This window comes from Corvus moneduloides, chromosome 3 (assembly GCF_009650955.1).
Source record: "Corvus moneduloides isolate bCorMon1 chromosome 3, bCorMon1.pri, whole genome shotgun sequence".
In the NCBI taxonomy this organism is placed as follows: Eukaryota; Metazoa; Chordata; class Aves; order Passeriformes; family Corvidae; genus Corvus; species Corvus moneduloides.
Window position 1 is genome coordinate 91653227 of NC_045478.1, and position 16736 is coordinate 91669962.

At 40.6% G+C, this 16736-nt stretch overlaps 1 protein-coding gene across 3 annotated transcripts in view; it reads left to right on the forward strand.

Moving 5' to 3' along the window:
- Positions 1-16736, forward strand: part of DAAM2 (dishevelled associated activator of morphogenesis 2) — a 205449-nt gene that overhangs the window by 11140 nt on the left and 177573 nt on the right. For all 3 annotated transcript variants that reach the window (XM_032102750.1, XM_032102751.1, XM_032102752.1), the window contains one exon: positions 8733-8869. The gene's annotated coding sequence lies outside the window, so the exon portion shown is untranslated. The remainder of the gene's footprint in view (positions 1-8732; positions 8870-16736) is intronic.

Sequence of the window (16736 nt, forward strand, 5' to 3'; positions counted from 1 at the left end):
TTCAATCAGGAATTCTTTCATTGTTAATCTTGGGCTTGCTTCTGCTGGCTGACCACTGTCATTAACTTGGGATATGTGCTTTTCAGTGTGTTATCTATCTCTCTGTTTGTTGCAATGGAACAACCAAGGCTGCACAGAAGTATAAATTTTATTTATTAGGTTTTCTGTACAGACTGTGTGAACTTAAATCCATGAGCTCTCTAGGTTCCTGTATTTGTTGCATTTGGAATTTTAAAGCTTCTCACCAGCATTTTGGAGGCTTGTTTCTAGGGCTGGATTTTGCCATTTGATGTGGATCATACACACTGCATCTTGTGATGCTATCAGGGTGGGAAATAATGGGCCCTGTAGCCTCAGTGAAGCTCACAGAGAAATTCACTCATGGGTGTCACAGAAGCAGTTTTCCCAGTTCTGTGATATTTAGTCTAGAAAATCTTCATGTAGAATAAGATGCTGTGCTGGATTTGTTTAGTAGCTCCAGGCTTTGGTTATCTCTGAGCATCTCACAAAGCTTTAGGTTCACAGCAAATGTTGTACTGCTCCTAGGCAAATGCAGCCAGAACTGGAGTTTGTTCAGCGGTCATTGTGCCTGGCTCTGAACACACCAAGCTCATTTTTACATATTCACTGAGACACACTAATCACTGCATTATAACAGCGTCTGTGTATCTGACACACCCAGTGATTTGTTTGCAGACTTTCCCACACCCTCAGAGTTGCCACTTCTTAGTTTGGGTCATTTTACCATGTCTGTGTCAGATGTCTTTTTCCCTCCAGATATTTTTGGGTGCAGCTGATTGCAGCAGGTTGAGAGGACAACACAAATCTGCCTTTTGCAGCTCACCTGTGTGGCACCATTAGAAAGCATTTAAGCAATCAGGCAGCTGGACTGATCATTGTAGGTGCCTTCCAACTGAACTGTTCTAATTCTACTTCTAGTCCTGCTTATGGAAAGTTTTTTGTTGTTAGGCTTGGTTTGCTTTTTTTTTTTACTTTTTTTTTTTACTATATACCTTCTTCCCATGTGTTTATCATTGTTCATTATTTTTGCCCTCCTTTCGTTATGAAGCAGAGGAATATCACAGCACTGAACATCTAATACAGGCCTAACTATACCTTGCCATGCTGAACCACTGGGCCATCACAGGCCTTTTATTTTCTTACTGTCATTTGGTATCAGTACAAGGATTGTTTTAGACTCCTACTTTAAATGGTCTTTCTGGTGTGTCAGAAGCCTATGTGGTTATGTTTATTAGTATTTTATGACTTTTTTTGCCTTGTTTGACATAGGAGTGTAGGGTCAGCTACTGAAGGTTCTCTGCTGTAAAATGTGTCAGAGGTGACTAAGTGGCTCCTTGTCCTGCCTGCTTTGCTAATTGTGCTGAGTCAAGTAGTATCTATTGGATATGCAAGCATGGAGGGTAAGGAAGGGCTTTGTCAACTCAAGGAAACTAATGAGTTGTAGGTAAGAGCTATGATGCTAGTTTGGTCAATAATTACAGGCTGCAGACTTCACAGGTCCTGAAAGCTAGGCAAACTCCATCTTGCTTAATACTTTGATGAAATACTGAAGGCTATACGAAGCAGTGCTGATCACTTAGAGGCATGTATCCATTTTGAATCAGGTTTAAGACCAAAATCTGGGGAATTTGATATTACAGGATATCAGAGTTTCTTGTCTGTGCTCTACAGTGTTTTTGAGCACTAAACTAGTAATCTCTGAGGAAAAAATACAACAGTTTAGACTATCAGAAAACATAACTTATGAAATAAAGTAACAATTTTGGTCAGTACTTTATTTGGTTCAGTAATATACATAGTTCTCAGATACTTATGATTAGGTACACTAAGAATGGGACACAGCCTAATATAGCTGTCTTTGATTTCTAGTTTCTCTTTGTCTTATGGTTGCTTGTTTCTGACTCAACACAGATTCTGAACAAACTGTCCTCTTCCAAAAATTGTTAACATAGATGGTCCCTTGGACTCCACTGCTCTGTGTCTTGGAGTTGGGTTCTACTGGTACAATTACATGACCACATTTACAGAAATATTTCTTATCTATTGATGCTTCAGTTTTTGTGTTAAAAATTTATGTAATTTGTGATGTGACTCAAAACACCTTGGCTGTAGCAGATCTCAGCTTTGGCCTGTAGGGCTTCGGTTTCTCCTCAGAACTGGTGAGCATACACATCACCAGTTGACTTCAAAAGAAGTTGTGGGTGCAGAGGCATTCAGTCACTTGCCCAAGGTCACAGTGATGGTCAGGATCAGAGGGTGGTTCCTGCCTCCAAGTAAATAAACACACATGCCAAACCGGTAGAAACTTCTGAGCTGCGCAGGGATCTTGTGTAGCTGCATCTTAAGAAGGGGGTCTAGTCTTTCATGATAAGATTTAAACAGCTACAGTTCTATAATGATAATAGCTATTGCCACCTGTGCAGTGACAGTGACTACCAGGTGAGTAGGAACTACTGTACACCATTGAATGCACCTTTTCAACTTTAGTGATTGTTTTTAAAATATCACAGCTTGGGAATTGCTTAGAATGCTCCTTCTGTGTTGTCTTGGCACTGACCTACCTGGCTGCAAAGTGTGAGCCAGTGCTTCTTCATTTTCTATCTCACTTACCATGACTGACTTTGCACCAAAGATATGAGTGAACAATGCAGCAAGTCCTGCTATTTTTTTTTTCTCTCCACATCCTCTGCAGTAAGTTTAAGGTTCACTAGAAAATTTAACAGCTATAGAAAGCAGCATGTTGGAGTGGTATCACAGCCTCATTCTTCCTTATGGTGTCAGCTGAATTGGCTAGGGAATTCTGACTGCACCTCTTCACAAAATCCATGAGCTCTCATTAGCACACTCCAGTGACTGGGGTGCACCGTGCTGAGAAAAACCTCCACATACTTCAAGAATAATATAATCTGTTTTTTTGTCTGAGGTCTAAACATGATTTATCTAATGATGATTTAGAACTTTAATAGAAGCAAGTCTGGAGAAGCGGGCTAAACATTTTTCTCATTTAGCTGAGTTGTCTAAACACTGGGGACTAAGATGAGCTTATGCAGAACCTTCTAACACTGAGTCTGAGTCAGGCGTGATTATCCCTCTTTTAGAGAGTACAGAGTCAGAAACATGAATTGGCTTGCCCATGCCCACACAGAAATGCACAGCTAATGTCAGCATTACAACTTGGTTACTCAGAAGTGCGCAGATGTGCAACATCTATCACACTTCTTCCCACCCTTAGTGCAGTAAGGACTGCTTGCAAGGGATCAGGTGCAGACTCTGTTATCTTGACAACTTTTATGAGTAAGGGTTTTCTCTTTCATTGTGATTTCCTTTTTAGTATAAAAATAATTGTGACTAAGGTAAAGTATTTCAACATGCACATTTTCATCATCGTTGTAAAAATGCAGTTCCTTGGGTCTGAAAATATTTGTACCTGTAGAACTTTCTGTTGTTGGCTCTTCTGGGTAAACCAGTACACAGTGGTGAAAGGTGAAAGAGAACATGGAGATTTTCAGAAGTGATCGAAGGAAATTTTCCTGGCCCTAGCAAAGCACAACACTGAAAATGAGAGGGCAATCAATTTAAATGAAACCAGTAAATTCTAATGGTTTAGAAAGTTTCAGGTTGATGCTGAGGCTGAGACTTAGGTTTCCTGTCTCTTGACAATTTATGAATGCCTTTGTCTCTCCCTTGTTGTTGGGCATAACAGTTTGTGTCAACCTCCCTATGTCCCAGAGTAGAATCTGCAGGCCCTTTCCTTTAAAGCCTTTGGAATTTACATAACCCTGCAATTGTAGCAATGCAAATGTAGCTCTAGTTACAATAACAAGGGTTTAGGGAACCCAGGGAGAGATTGTAGCGGCAAAGGCATAAAAAGCAAAACAAAACAAAACAAAACTCTACATGCTGTTTTAATTTTCAGCAGCCACGTGAGAACTGTCCTGCAGTTCCTGGCTATAAATAAATCTCTGCCGTCATAGGAAGACAAAAACCAAAACAGTTCACATTCCTCACGAATTTTCTTAAGGTTATAAAAAATAAAGGAATGGTAAATATTTCAAAAGTAGAGTGTGTCTTTGCTAAGGAATGTCAAATTATTACTCAAGAGGGTTGATATTTGCAATAAGTAAAGAAATTTGGCATTAAACCTCTCTTTCCCTGCTCCTTCTCTGCCAGCTCTTTTAAGAAAACCACTTAGGGCTACATATAGAAAACTTGCCAGGCTGTACTTCTTAGAACTCCATGCATTTACTGCCTTAGTGTCAGCTAAGGCAGGAACTTCCTTTGAGATGAATGAGCATTACACAGAAGTATGATTGCTGCTTCTTGTCAGATGCTACATCCTAGTTCTTTTACACAGTGTGTTAGGAAGGTAGAGACAAGGATCACGTCCTTGCATCGTAAGATGCTGTGGCACTGATAGATGCAGATGTGAATACAGAATCAAACAATGCTCATACCAAAAGTAATACTATAAAAATAAGCAGGCCCGCTTGATAAACAAGATTAGAGTTATTACATGTGGCTGAACAAAATTTCGTCACCTGTTCAAATCCAGTTTGTTCATCAGAATGAAAAGTTGGTGCAATTGCAAACGTTGTAGGATAAGCTACCTCACTTTTAGGGATGAGAAGAGGTAATGCCATGTGAATTGCATGACTAAGGATAGCTCTTTAGGGAATATAAGGACAGACTGAATCATGAAGTGGTAACAAGGGAATGAATGGAGACAATCTTTAGTAGAGAGCGTTAGAGTAATCAGGACCATGTGAGGGTTTCTGTACATTAATGAGACAAAAAGGTTTTGTTGAAACTTCTTTCTCAGAAGGTAGAAGTCCAAGTCTAGCATGTGTTAGTGTGGTGAAGTCCCAAGCAGCAAGACTGGAGACTAGGAAAGAAATATCAACACCAGCAAACTGGGAAAGAACTGTGCTATACAGGGAAACTGATTTAAATTGACCCTGAGCTGTGGTATTGATTTGAATGGGCATGAGGTCTCCCAGAACAGGATATATTTGAATTTCTGAGTGTTTCCTAAAAACATAGGAAGGAAAAAATGCAGCAGAGGAGGAGCCTTATGTTGCTGTGAAATGGTTCTCCAATGATAGCATCTGTTTGACACTACCTCATCATGGTGATGGACCATGAGCCAATTGAGAGCTTGTGGGAAATAAACCAGAGCAATGCTTTGGTGGATATCTGTTAAAGATCAAAAGAATGAGTAAAGGAGACCTTCTTCAGGCAACTGGAGGAGGCTCATGACCACCTCAATGTCTTCTGGAAGAGCAATACAACAGAGCACAAGAAATCCAGGAGGTTTTTGGAGTGATGACAACTTCCTAACACTGGTAATGGTTGAGCTGAAGAGAGAAGTCACTCTACTGAACCTGGCATTTACAAACAAGGAAGAATGGATTCAGGGTGAGAAAGTCAAGGGTAGCTTTGGCTGCAGTGACCATGGGATGGTAGAGTTAGGATTCTGAGAGGAGGTAACAGTACAAAGAACAGGATCACAACCTTAGACTTCAGGAGAGCAGACTGTGGCCTGATCAGGGACCTCCTTGAAAGAATTCCACAGGACATGCCCCTGGCAAGAAGAGACGTCCATGAGAGTCCAATGATTTTCAAGGATCACCTCTTCTAAACTCAAGTTTATCCTGATGACCATGAAATGAAACAAAGGTGTCAGGAGGCCTGTCTAGGTAACCAAAGAGCTCCTAACTACACATAAAAGGAAGTCTACAAGAGGTAGGAGTATGGTCAGGCGACTTGGAAGGAATATAGAGACACTATCTGAATGTGTGGGGATGGGAAAAGGAAAACCAAGACCTACCTGGCCTTGAGTCTGCTAAGGACATGCAGGACAACAAAAAGGGTGTCTACAGAGAGATTGATTGCAAAAGAAAGAAGAGGGAAAAAATTGGCCCACCGTTGATTAGTCTAGGGAACCTGGTGGCAAAGAACACAAAAAAGAATGAGATGCTCAAGTCTTCTTCACTGTGATCTTCACTGGAAGTACTCACCTTGACAAATCCCATGCCTGTCAGACCAGGCACAATGTCTGGAGTAAGGCAGACTTACCCTTGATTAATGAGAATTGGGTTAGGGAATATTTAACTAAACTGTACAAATAAACAAGTAAGTCCCTGATGGGATACACCCACAAATGCTGAGGGAGCATAATGTCCATGTGAAGCGACTCTTGATTAGCTTTGAAAGGTTATAGCCACTGGGGGAGATTCCTTGAGGACACGAAGAAAGCAGTTGTCATTTTTATCTTCAAGAGGTACAAGAAAGGCTATTTGGACAGGGTGGAGAGCCTCATCTCAATCCCTAGAAAGGTGAAGGAGTACACCATCCTAGAAACCAATTCCACACACATGAAGGACAAGAATGTGACCAGGAGTACTCAGCACAAATCCATAAGGAGAAATCATTCCTGACCATCCTAATAGCCTTCTGTGATGACATAGGGAGAGAACAGTAGATGCTGTTTATCTTGACTTTAGTAAGGCTTTTGACACTTTTGCATAATGTCCTCATTGACAAACTGATGAACCGTGGGCTAGATAAGTGATTAGTGACATGGCTTAGTAGCTAGCTGAGCTGCTGGGCTTGAAAGGTTGTGGTCAGCAGCAAACAGATCAGCTGCAGGCCACACAAATAGATTATCCCAGGTTTAGTTCTGGAATACAAAACTGTTTAACATCTTCATTAATGGCCTGGATGATGGGACTGACTGTACCTTCAGCAAGTTTGCTGACAACATAAAACTGGGAAGAAAATTGATAGACCAGATGGTCATACTGCTGTTTGGAGGCACCGCAATAGTAATCTCATAGAATTCAACAAAGGAAAATACAAAGTCATTTTCCTGAGGAGGAAAAGCCTCATGCATAAGTACAGGCTGGGGCAAACCAGTTGGAAAACATCCTTGTGCAAAAGAACCTGGAGTTCTGGTAGGCAACAATTTGAATATCAATCTGAGCTGTACCACTGTGGCAAAGAAAGACAACAGCCTTGGACTGTATCAAGAAAAATGAAAAACCAGCAAGTCAAAACAAATGATCCTTCCTTTCTGCTCAACATTGGTGGGACACATCTGGAGTGTTGTTTCCAGTTCTGGGGTTCTGCAGGGCAAGAAAGAGGTGGACACATTGGAGGGAGTGCAACAAAAGGCCACAAAGATGGTTAAAGGGCTGGTATATCTGAATATGAGGAGAGACTGAGAGAACTGGGACTGCTTATCAATATTTATGAATACTTGTTGATGTGGGGAGTAAAGAAGATGGAGCCAGATACTTCTCTGTGGTGCTCAGTGGGAAGGATGAGAGTTTATGGGCACAAACTGAAACACAGGAAATTCCATTTAAACATAAGAAAAAATGTTTAGTGTGTGTGTGATCAAAACACTGAAACAAGTTACTCAAAGACATGGTGGAGGCTCCATATGTGGAGATACTCAAAGCCTGACTGGATGGGGCTCCAGGCAACCTTCTCTAGTTGACCCCCCTTTGGAGATGAGGTTTGGAACAGATGATTGCCAGAGGTCTCCTCCAGCTTTAACTGTTCTGTGCTCTGTGATACCTGTTTTTTTCTTGTGGTTGAGTCAAAGCAGCTCGAGAACTGTGATCGTAGCTGGCACTTACTATTTTGATCCAAGTACTGTTTGGGATGTACTGTCCCACACCCTCTTAAAATAAGGGATGCCAGGACAAAAATCAGGAATTGTGGTGGAAGGTTTTTGGGGGGTGGGGAGCAGTGGAATTGCTCCCTGTGCTATATACAGTTTGAGGTTGGGTAGAGGACTTCACTCTCTTGTGATTCTAATGTGGTGTCTTTCACTAGTATCAAATTCTTACAGGGGCGTGGGGGTAAGAGAGAGAGAGAGAGAGAGGCCTAAATTTCGCTGATGTTGATAGACCTGTGTTAAAGTTGATACTGTTACTTTAGTGGAAAATGCGGGTAATGAGGGAAAAACAAAGCCCTCTTTTTCTGTTATCCCCCAAAGACAGTTTCTATTAATAACCTTAAGACACACATGGAGAAATTGACAATTCTAATGATGTTTCTCTTAAAACAGTTTAGTTAAATACCATGGGAGGCAAACAAGGAAAAGGTCGCTTTAATGGTATTTCCTAAAGTGACAGTACAGCAGCATTTGTGGAATGTCCTGGAGCACACTCATTTGGCTTTAATAAAAAATAATGGGAAAAACCCAACAACAAGAAAATTAGCTGAATGATAAAAGCAAATAATTTATAACAGATTTCCTCCTAAGTCCTGGAAATCATCTGTCTAGAGCAGCTGGCAGAAAGAGCACAAAGCCAATAGTTCTGTACCAGTTGAAAACCATCTTTTGTATGTTAATCACACTCTGTGCAGAAAAAAATTGTTTCTTTTTCTTTATCAATGATCACTTATGATCCCTATATTCAAAGTTAATGTATAGAGTATCAAATCAACAATTTGTTTGCAGTGCAGATGCAATCAGTGTTGAAGATATAGTGGTACGTGTGAGACATTCATATTGGATTTGATTGTAGAGTATCTTACGAGCACTGCTGAGTGCTTCAGCAAAGAATAGCGCTGCACTGAAATTAAGAGACCATATAGGAACCTTTGTACATATTTCTTCTGTAATTTCTTTTGAAAAAACATTGGAGATGCCTTTTATATTGAGAGGTAAGCTAAAAAGAACACAATTGTTTTTCCAGAAGACCATCTCTACAGTCAAAGTAGCTGTACTAATTCATCTGAAGAGAGCCTCTTCCTACACAGTGAGGACCTGAACTGAACAGAGATCTACAGAGAGGGAGAGAAGAGTGAGTCAGAAACTACACAGATCATCCAGGTTAGTTTGGATTTGCATGTGGGGAATGGGAGAGGAACAGAATAACAGGAAACAGAATTTAAGCTATCATTTTGTTTTCTTGAACATGTGTGTTACCTACATTCACCAGGCAAGAGGAATCTTCTGCATACAGCAAGGTGGTAAGATGGTTTTTCAACTTTAGAGCAAAGTTACAGCAAACAGGGCTTCACAAGCCCCAGTTATGGACAAACAAGGTATGTTTAAAAGCAGCACACACCCTAATGGCATAAAAATTGTAACCTCCAATCCCATCTGTGTCTTTACTCCATCACCATTTCAGCGGAACAGAATTTGTATCTAGGCTGTACTACAGATGTTAGTCACACCATTCAGTACTCTGTCTGAGGGCCAACACACTAACTTGGTTTTGATTATAATTATAGTCTAAACTGGAGGCATTTCTTGTAAGTTAGTAAATAGACTTAATGGCAATGATAGTTTAGTAACATTCTTGATTTTATGCTCTATCCTTCCTTCCTTCCTTCCTTCCTTCCTTCCTTCCTTCCTTCCTTCCTTCCTTCCTTCCTTCCTTCCTTCCTTCCTTCCTTCCTTCCTTCCTTCCTTCCTTCTGCCAATTAGAAGAAAATTTAGTGTCAGAGTCTTCCTCCTTCATGCAATTCAGAATACTTCAGTGTTTTGGTATATTAAGAACTTGTGCATCCAACTTATTCATGAGGCCTAATAACACCCAGTGCTTAATGATTTTCAGTGTCCTTTCTATTCTTCTTGTAGACTTGCAACAGTCATTTACAGAGACAAAATAATGTGAAACCTTTCCTTCCCATGGTATTTGCATGATGTGAAGCAGTGCTGTGCAGTCTCACGACCGAGTTCCCTACTGACACCAACTTTGCAGCAGCATTTACATGAGTGTAACATGAGTGTGGAGTGGGGCTGAGTTAAGAAGATGCCTGATGTGAATGAGCAGGGCAGTGGTAAATCAGTGGTCAGGACTCAAGCTCTGTCATGCTTCTTATGAACTGAGCAGTAAGTTTCCTGTGGCTGTCTCCATAGGCATGATACTGTCTCTCTGTCAAAATCATAGTTTCCGCAGCTGTTAGAACCTCACAGGCACCAATACAAAAAATACAGGTGCTAAACTTCAGATTCTGTCAAGTGAAACAAAATATGATGATTTGCTCACAGCTCAAATTTTCTATCTATGTATGGTTATGTATTCAAAAGGTACAGATTTATTCCCCATAATTTAAAAATATTATTATTTTACATCTTTGAAGTCTTCTGCAAAACTGACTCAATTCCTGATTAGCTACATCCCTCTAGATGACTAGTTTCTTCTCTGGCATGTGCAGTGGCCCAGGAGCAAACAACGGTTTTAGGGCCCCAGTCTCTGTGGATGAAAATCTTGCATAGAATCAGTGCCACGACCTAGTTAAATATGTGCTGCTCTCCTGGCATACACCAAGTTTCCCTCTGGCTCAGACTGCCAGGATGGAATTAAGGCTTGCAGAATCTGGGTGTGCCCCTCTGCACTCAACTGCTTCACAGAGAAAGCAATGTATTTTTTGTCTCCAGAGCAACTCTGCCTTCTGGTAATCACATGTACTACTTAGCACCTCACTGGAGCATGGGTGCTCTGCATTCCCATACTGAACCCTCTTGCCAAGTACAACAAAGATGGCTTACATCTTTCTTCTCTCCTGCCCTCACCCTCACAGTCAAACAGATTTCCAAGAAAGCAAGTCAGCATCCTTTGCCTAGAAGTAAGGAGCCACCTTTCCGTAGGAACATTGTCCCATTTCCAGGACTCATAAGCATACAGGAATTCCTGTAAAGAAGGTCAAGTATCCTCCAGGAAAGTGTGTGTCATAAAATAGGACAGATTTCATGTGATGAAAATTATGTCTAAGAAAAATCAGGGCAAGTTAAGAGTGGTGTAATAGAGGGAAGGCAAAAAACCCAAAGCAAAACAAACAAAAAACCCCCAAACAAGACTAAAACACCAAAGCCCCCAAAGCCAGAATAAAGAGCTTGGCTGTCAAATACTGAAACTAAATGTCATTTAAAAACTGAAACTAAATGTCACTTGCTGTAATAAGGTCAACGGCCTTCCTAATTGATTTCAGCTTCATACTAGGGGATCAGTGCAGCTGATTAGTTTGCACGTAAACTTCCGAGAACATGAATAACCAGAATTTAGCAAGCCACACCAACCAACCATAACTAATTCTTCTAGGTCTTCTGCAAAGAATACACAGTAAGCAAATGCTGTCCCCTTCCCAGCATCACAGATAGAGCCAGGACGTCTTGCTCCAGCTACTTTTTTTACCACTGAGATGCTACAAAGCACTTAAAAGCATGCAGAACAGGCTATACTGAAATAATTTTCAAAGGAAGTGAGTTTTCTAGGTAGAATAGGCAGTGGGACAGCTCAGCCACCAATTCTACAAAAAGGAGGATATTTAGCTGGAGTTCCCTGCCTGTTGCCTGAACTGTTTCAGGATCCATTAATAGCCAAGTATCATTTAAAAAATCCCACGGCTGTTCTATTGGCACTAGGGTCTTAATATACCTCTGTCAGCTTATAGACCACAGAGTTACAATGGCAGTTTAAAAACTTTGTCACTTTGGTTTTGTGTCAACCAATAGTCAACCAGAATAAAGGATCTGGCCTAGATCCTGTATCAGAATAAGAAGTGGAAATAGCCTTTCCCTTTCCATTTCTTTGTTCCTTTGATAGACATCACTTTGATTTTCCTGGAAGTCACTGGGATCTCTGTCTTCATAGCTGGAGACTGACTTTACTTCTGACTGTATTAGTGCCCTATTCTTGGTTGTAACAAGACATGTTGATCTAGATCATTGTTAATTAAATGATGGTCAATACAACATCAGGCATTCCCTAATCACTTCCAAAACTTAAAAAGGCCCCCAAGCCCCTCCCCTCTATGCAGCTAAACAAATCCACATGTTTATATCAGGGGAATAAAAAGGAAAAAAATCCCTGACCATTCAGAGCCCAAACTAATTTTTAAATTACTATTAGTGAAAGTTTATGTTGCAGTGCAGCTCAAGCTGGTCTTCGGATTCTTCTTAAAAAAGGCAAAAAAATCCTTCAAATGAAAAACATTGAGGAATGTCATTATGCAGACTATTATTGGAACAGCTGCCTAGGGACAAGCTCACTTCAGCCTCCTTAGTTCACATATTTACTAAATTTAGACAACAACATACACATAGTAATATCTGTGATACAGATCACCTGTCTGCATACTGCATCGGTCTGTAAGGTGACCATTTGGTAGAACATAAATTTTTAAAATAAAATTATTCCCCTGGAAGACGGGAAAATATTTACAGAATAGAAGGAAACATTCAAAAGTGATGGGGAAAGCAGAGGAAGATTCCATTTTACAAATCAGTGCCCTCTACTCTGCTAACTGAAATTCAGCTGAACAACTGTTTTTCTAAAGCTCTGGTCTGTGCAAAATATCATGAAGAAGTTCAAAATTGTCATAAGGTGTTAGGTGTGAACACAGCAAAAGTTTCTTCAAGGGAGGCAAATGAAGCCATGATGAAGTTGCTGACTACAAATATTTACAGTTGTCAGGGACTGGTAACTACCCTTAATTGCTGACAGATGATCAGTGTTTTAGTGGCAGGAAATTTAATCTAATTCTGGCTAATTCTGTCTCCCTGGCCTTCAGGGATGTGGGTTTGAGTTGGGCTGTTATCTGAAAAAGGAGGTTCACTTTGAAGATGTTTGAGAAATACCAAGCAAAACTAAAGGGAGAAAAGAAACAATTCCTGTAGAAGTTTCATATTTTTTTTCTTTTTACTTCCAGTTGAGGTAAAGCTGACTCACTTTCTAAAAGCTCATAAGCTTCTTCTTTTTGAACAGTAAATGCCTTTCCTCTTTCCATAGCTGTTGCCCAAGATGCAGCAAATGCTGATGTTCTCTTTCTTTCTTTCGTTCTTTCGTTCTTTCTCATTTATTCATTCTTTCTTTCGTTCTTTCAGGCTGGCCTATTCCCCTGCCAGCAAACAACTTGTGCAGACCACTCACTAAATCTTAACCAATACAGGGGCGAGAATTATAATGGGCTTGAGAAGCCAATGAAAGACAAGGACCTGTTGACAACACAGGAAAAACACAGGGAAAAGGGTGAAAATTGAAATGTGCTGCCTCCAGGAAGGTCCAAACCAACATCATACATTTTACTATGATGAATACAGATTTGAACATAGTTTTAGTTTACCTAAGTTTTGTAGTGTGGGCCATTTTATGAAATGGAAACCAAATCTTTTCATTTAAGAACAATTGGTAAAATAGCTTGATAGCTAGTACATTGATTTCAGGCATTGTCATGAAATTATCTTCATGTTGAATGCCATAACTTTCATTAACTGCACACCTCTTACAGATCTGTTAAGGCTTAGCTTCTAGGAACAAATTTATTTATTCCTAACCATTTTTTTAATTGAGAAAATAAACTTGCAAAAAATAAATGTTTGTGCTGGGTTTGTAGTGGCATCTAACAGAAACATATTCTTCTGCAGTGTAAAGAGTGCTGCAGAAAAATAACACCACCAGCAATAAATCAGATGCAAGCTATCCCTATCAGCAATAAGTTTTGTCATTATTTCACTCAAACATCTGCATGAATACTCATGTGTAAATGCATACATGCATGCACAAGTGTGTACATGCATTATGGTTCATCAAGTGCAAAACAATATTGTGGCATTACAAGTTATAAATTTTAAATTATGAGCTTTGTCCAGATCTTTATTTCTTAAAACTTCAAAGCAAGTTCTCCAAATGATGTATCAACAACGTTAAAGATACTGGTTAGGATTGAAAAACTTTAATCTGAAACTTACATATATAGACACACACATATATATATATACACATGTACCCCTGAATCGAAGTGTCCTTATTCATCTGGCAGTCACTGAGAGTGGAATCCAGCCTTTAGATCTGATGGCGCAGTTTCAGCTCAAAAATAATTTTAGGAGGATTATATTCACTAAATGAATGTACATGCATTTCTATTATATTGACTATATATGCCTCATTTCAGCCCCTCAGCAATAGGAGACAGAATTTTGTATGGTTCATTGATGAGTGAGGATAGTGATGGATCCACCACCACGTTACATCCAACGTCAGCATATAGCAGTGATACTGCTCTGCATTTCAGACTGGAGGGATGCTCAAAACATTGTGTGGCACTTCAGAGACTGGGAGACATGCAGAAATGACCTCTGTTGGGAGGGTAGGAAAGTCCTGTTAGTCCTGTACCCTGTGGTGACTGAGCTGCTGGCCCTGTGGCTGCACTGGTTGGTGGTGTCAGGCAAGGCATGCAGCCAAGTGCACAGAGCCGTGGTGTTTACTCTCCCTGTCAGATGGAGCAGGCAGCCTGGCACTGGGTCTCCTCTCACAATGGACACTTTTGTTGTTAGATTAATATACCCGTGTCCTTTTGTTTTGATGAGGGATCTAACAAACACTTCATATCTCCAGAGGTGGAGCAACATCTCAGAGAAGCTTTTGCTTCTGTCTTCTGAAAGGAATACGGTTTTGAGCAGCAAATATTCTATTTGATTTTGTATGTCCCTTTCCCCCTTTCACTCCTTACTATTCTGGGCCCTTATACACAAATAATAGTACAGCTTTTTTGGTTTTGACCTGTCTTCAGAACCTAAAAGTTCTTGTGGAAATAGACAGGTGATGTCTTTAATTGTTTTATTCCTAAATTCAGAAGGAGCTGCCTTTGTAGGTATGATTGTGCTGCCTTGCAAAGTAGACATTATGTGATAACACTGTTCAGAGAGACAAACACACCTTTTTCTTTTTTGGCACCTTTGGCAGGACTTTTGGTTTTGCTGTCCCCTATAAGCTAAGACACCAAAATAGCTCCTATTAAATGTCACTTCTTGTGCAAGGGGAATGCTCCACCAAATCAAACACTTTTGCAAACTGCAACACCTTCCAGTTTTCTCTGAGGTATCTCCAGTTTGGTATTTCATAATAAAAACACTGGCTTCTCCATTAGCTTGCATCCCAAGCTGTTACTAATGCAAGTATTGAATTACATAACACCAGAGTTTAATATACCTTGTTGTAATTGAGGGAACAGAGTCACAGAAAGAATCAGTGATTACCTAGTTTCAGTTACTGGTGACTAAATATTGAAGCATGCAGCAGAATTCAAATTCTATGTCCTTGTTTAATATACCACACATTTCTCCTACAGCCAGTAATAGAAAACAGGAGTTGTGCTGCAGCCATGAGACAATGCTCTGTCAATGGAACATCCAGATGCTGCGGTGAGAGGGGGCCAGCTTTCACATGGGATTATGAGGAGAGTAAGGAGCAACATATGTGAGGAACTGCAGATATTCCTTTATTATCTTAACATTTATGGTGATTAGATCATTCTTCCAGTGGCACAAGCCAGTTTCCTGCTAGGCACTTTCTGGTGTTTTGCATGTTCTTGTTTTGTATGTGTGGAGCAGTGGAGTGTCACTTTAGCTTCCCCCCAGCCCCTAATTTCTCTCCATCATTGGTGTCCTTGCCATTAAACTCCCCATCCACTGAAGCACCTTACCCCATTGTCTTGTAGACAGATTCTGCCTGCTTTGAACATATCAGAATAACCTTAGCTAAGGCACCAAAGACCAGCTTTGTCTTAGAGATGGGTGTTTTGTTAACTTTTAACTAATGGACAAGGGCCATCTATCTTGGTTACACTGACCATAATAAATGGTTCCGTGTGGAATTGTGAGCAGGGAGATAGCCTTGGTAATGTGAGCATGCCTAACCCTTGTGCCTTGGCCTGCTGCTGCAGGTTAGTTTCTAGGGCTGGATACATACAGGTCTCTGGCTCCAGAACTTTGCTGTAGGAAGGAGAGGGATGCAAGAGAAGGAATTGGTTCATCACTCCTAGGTCTCCTTTCAGGTCTTCTTTCTGCTTCCAGTGAGAAACTGAGAGGTTAGAGGTAAGAAGGGGGACATCAAGACAGTTAGATGGAGCTCGAAAGGTGGAGATCAGCTACAGAAGTACGTGGCAATGCAGAAGGGGGAAGAGGGAGTAAATGGGGAAGGACTTGGAGGAAGAGATGAAAAAAGTGGTAGCTAGAGGTGTGAGTGGAAAGTGAGGATTAATAGACCAATGCAAATGTGTGAGCAGAGGGGAGGATGGAATTTTAAGATCTCTTCTACCATGCATCACATGTAGTTTGCATGTGTAAATAATACAAAACTTTCCCAGGCTTTATGCTGAGAAAGGCAGGAGCATAGCACGGCTCATACTAGAGGAATGCTGATAGGTCCCTGTGGTTTTCATACAAGGCTCATAGTGCTGAATATTGGAATTTAGTCATGTGGCCAAATGGCTACTTTGCTTACAGGGCAGAAGGTATACATGCCAGTAGTTAGCGGGCACCTACTGAGCCTGTTTGTGATGGGCCATTATCATTAAAAGGGCTGCATTCCATTTTGGATTTATACCCATGTTCTCCTCCATAGGACCGAAGAAACAGAAAGAAAGACATCATGGCTTGCAAACAGTTTGTACCTGTTCGGTGCTTATTGTGCATTGGTTTAAGTGGAGGCAGAGAGGACAGGACAGTGGTGACTTGGCCTCATCTTGTTTGGTTTGGCCTGCCAGTTTGAAGGCGGCATTTTTCCCTGTAACTGGCTTTCTCTGGATGCGTCATTAAAGATACACATCTTTGTGTGTATATATATGACTTTGCCTTGTGATATGTGTTGATTGGTATTGTCATCATGAGAGTTCAGTTATTGTAATGAAAACAAATGGCTTACACATACAAAGAGCAAACACGTATTTCCGTGAGTTAAAAAAAAACCAAG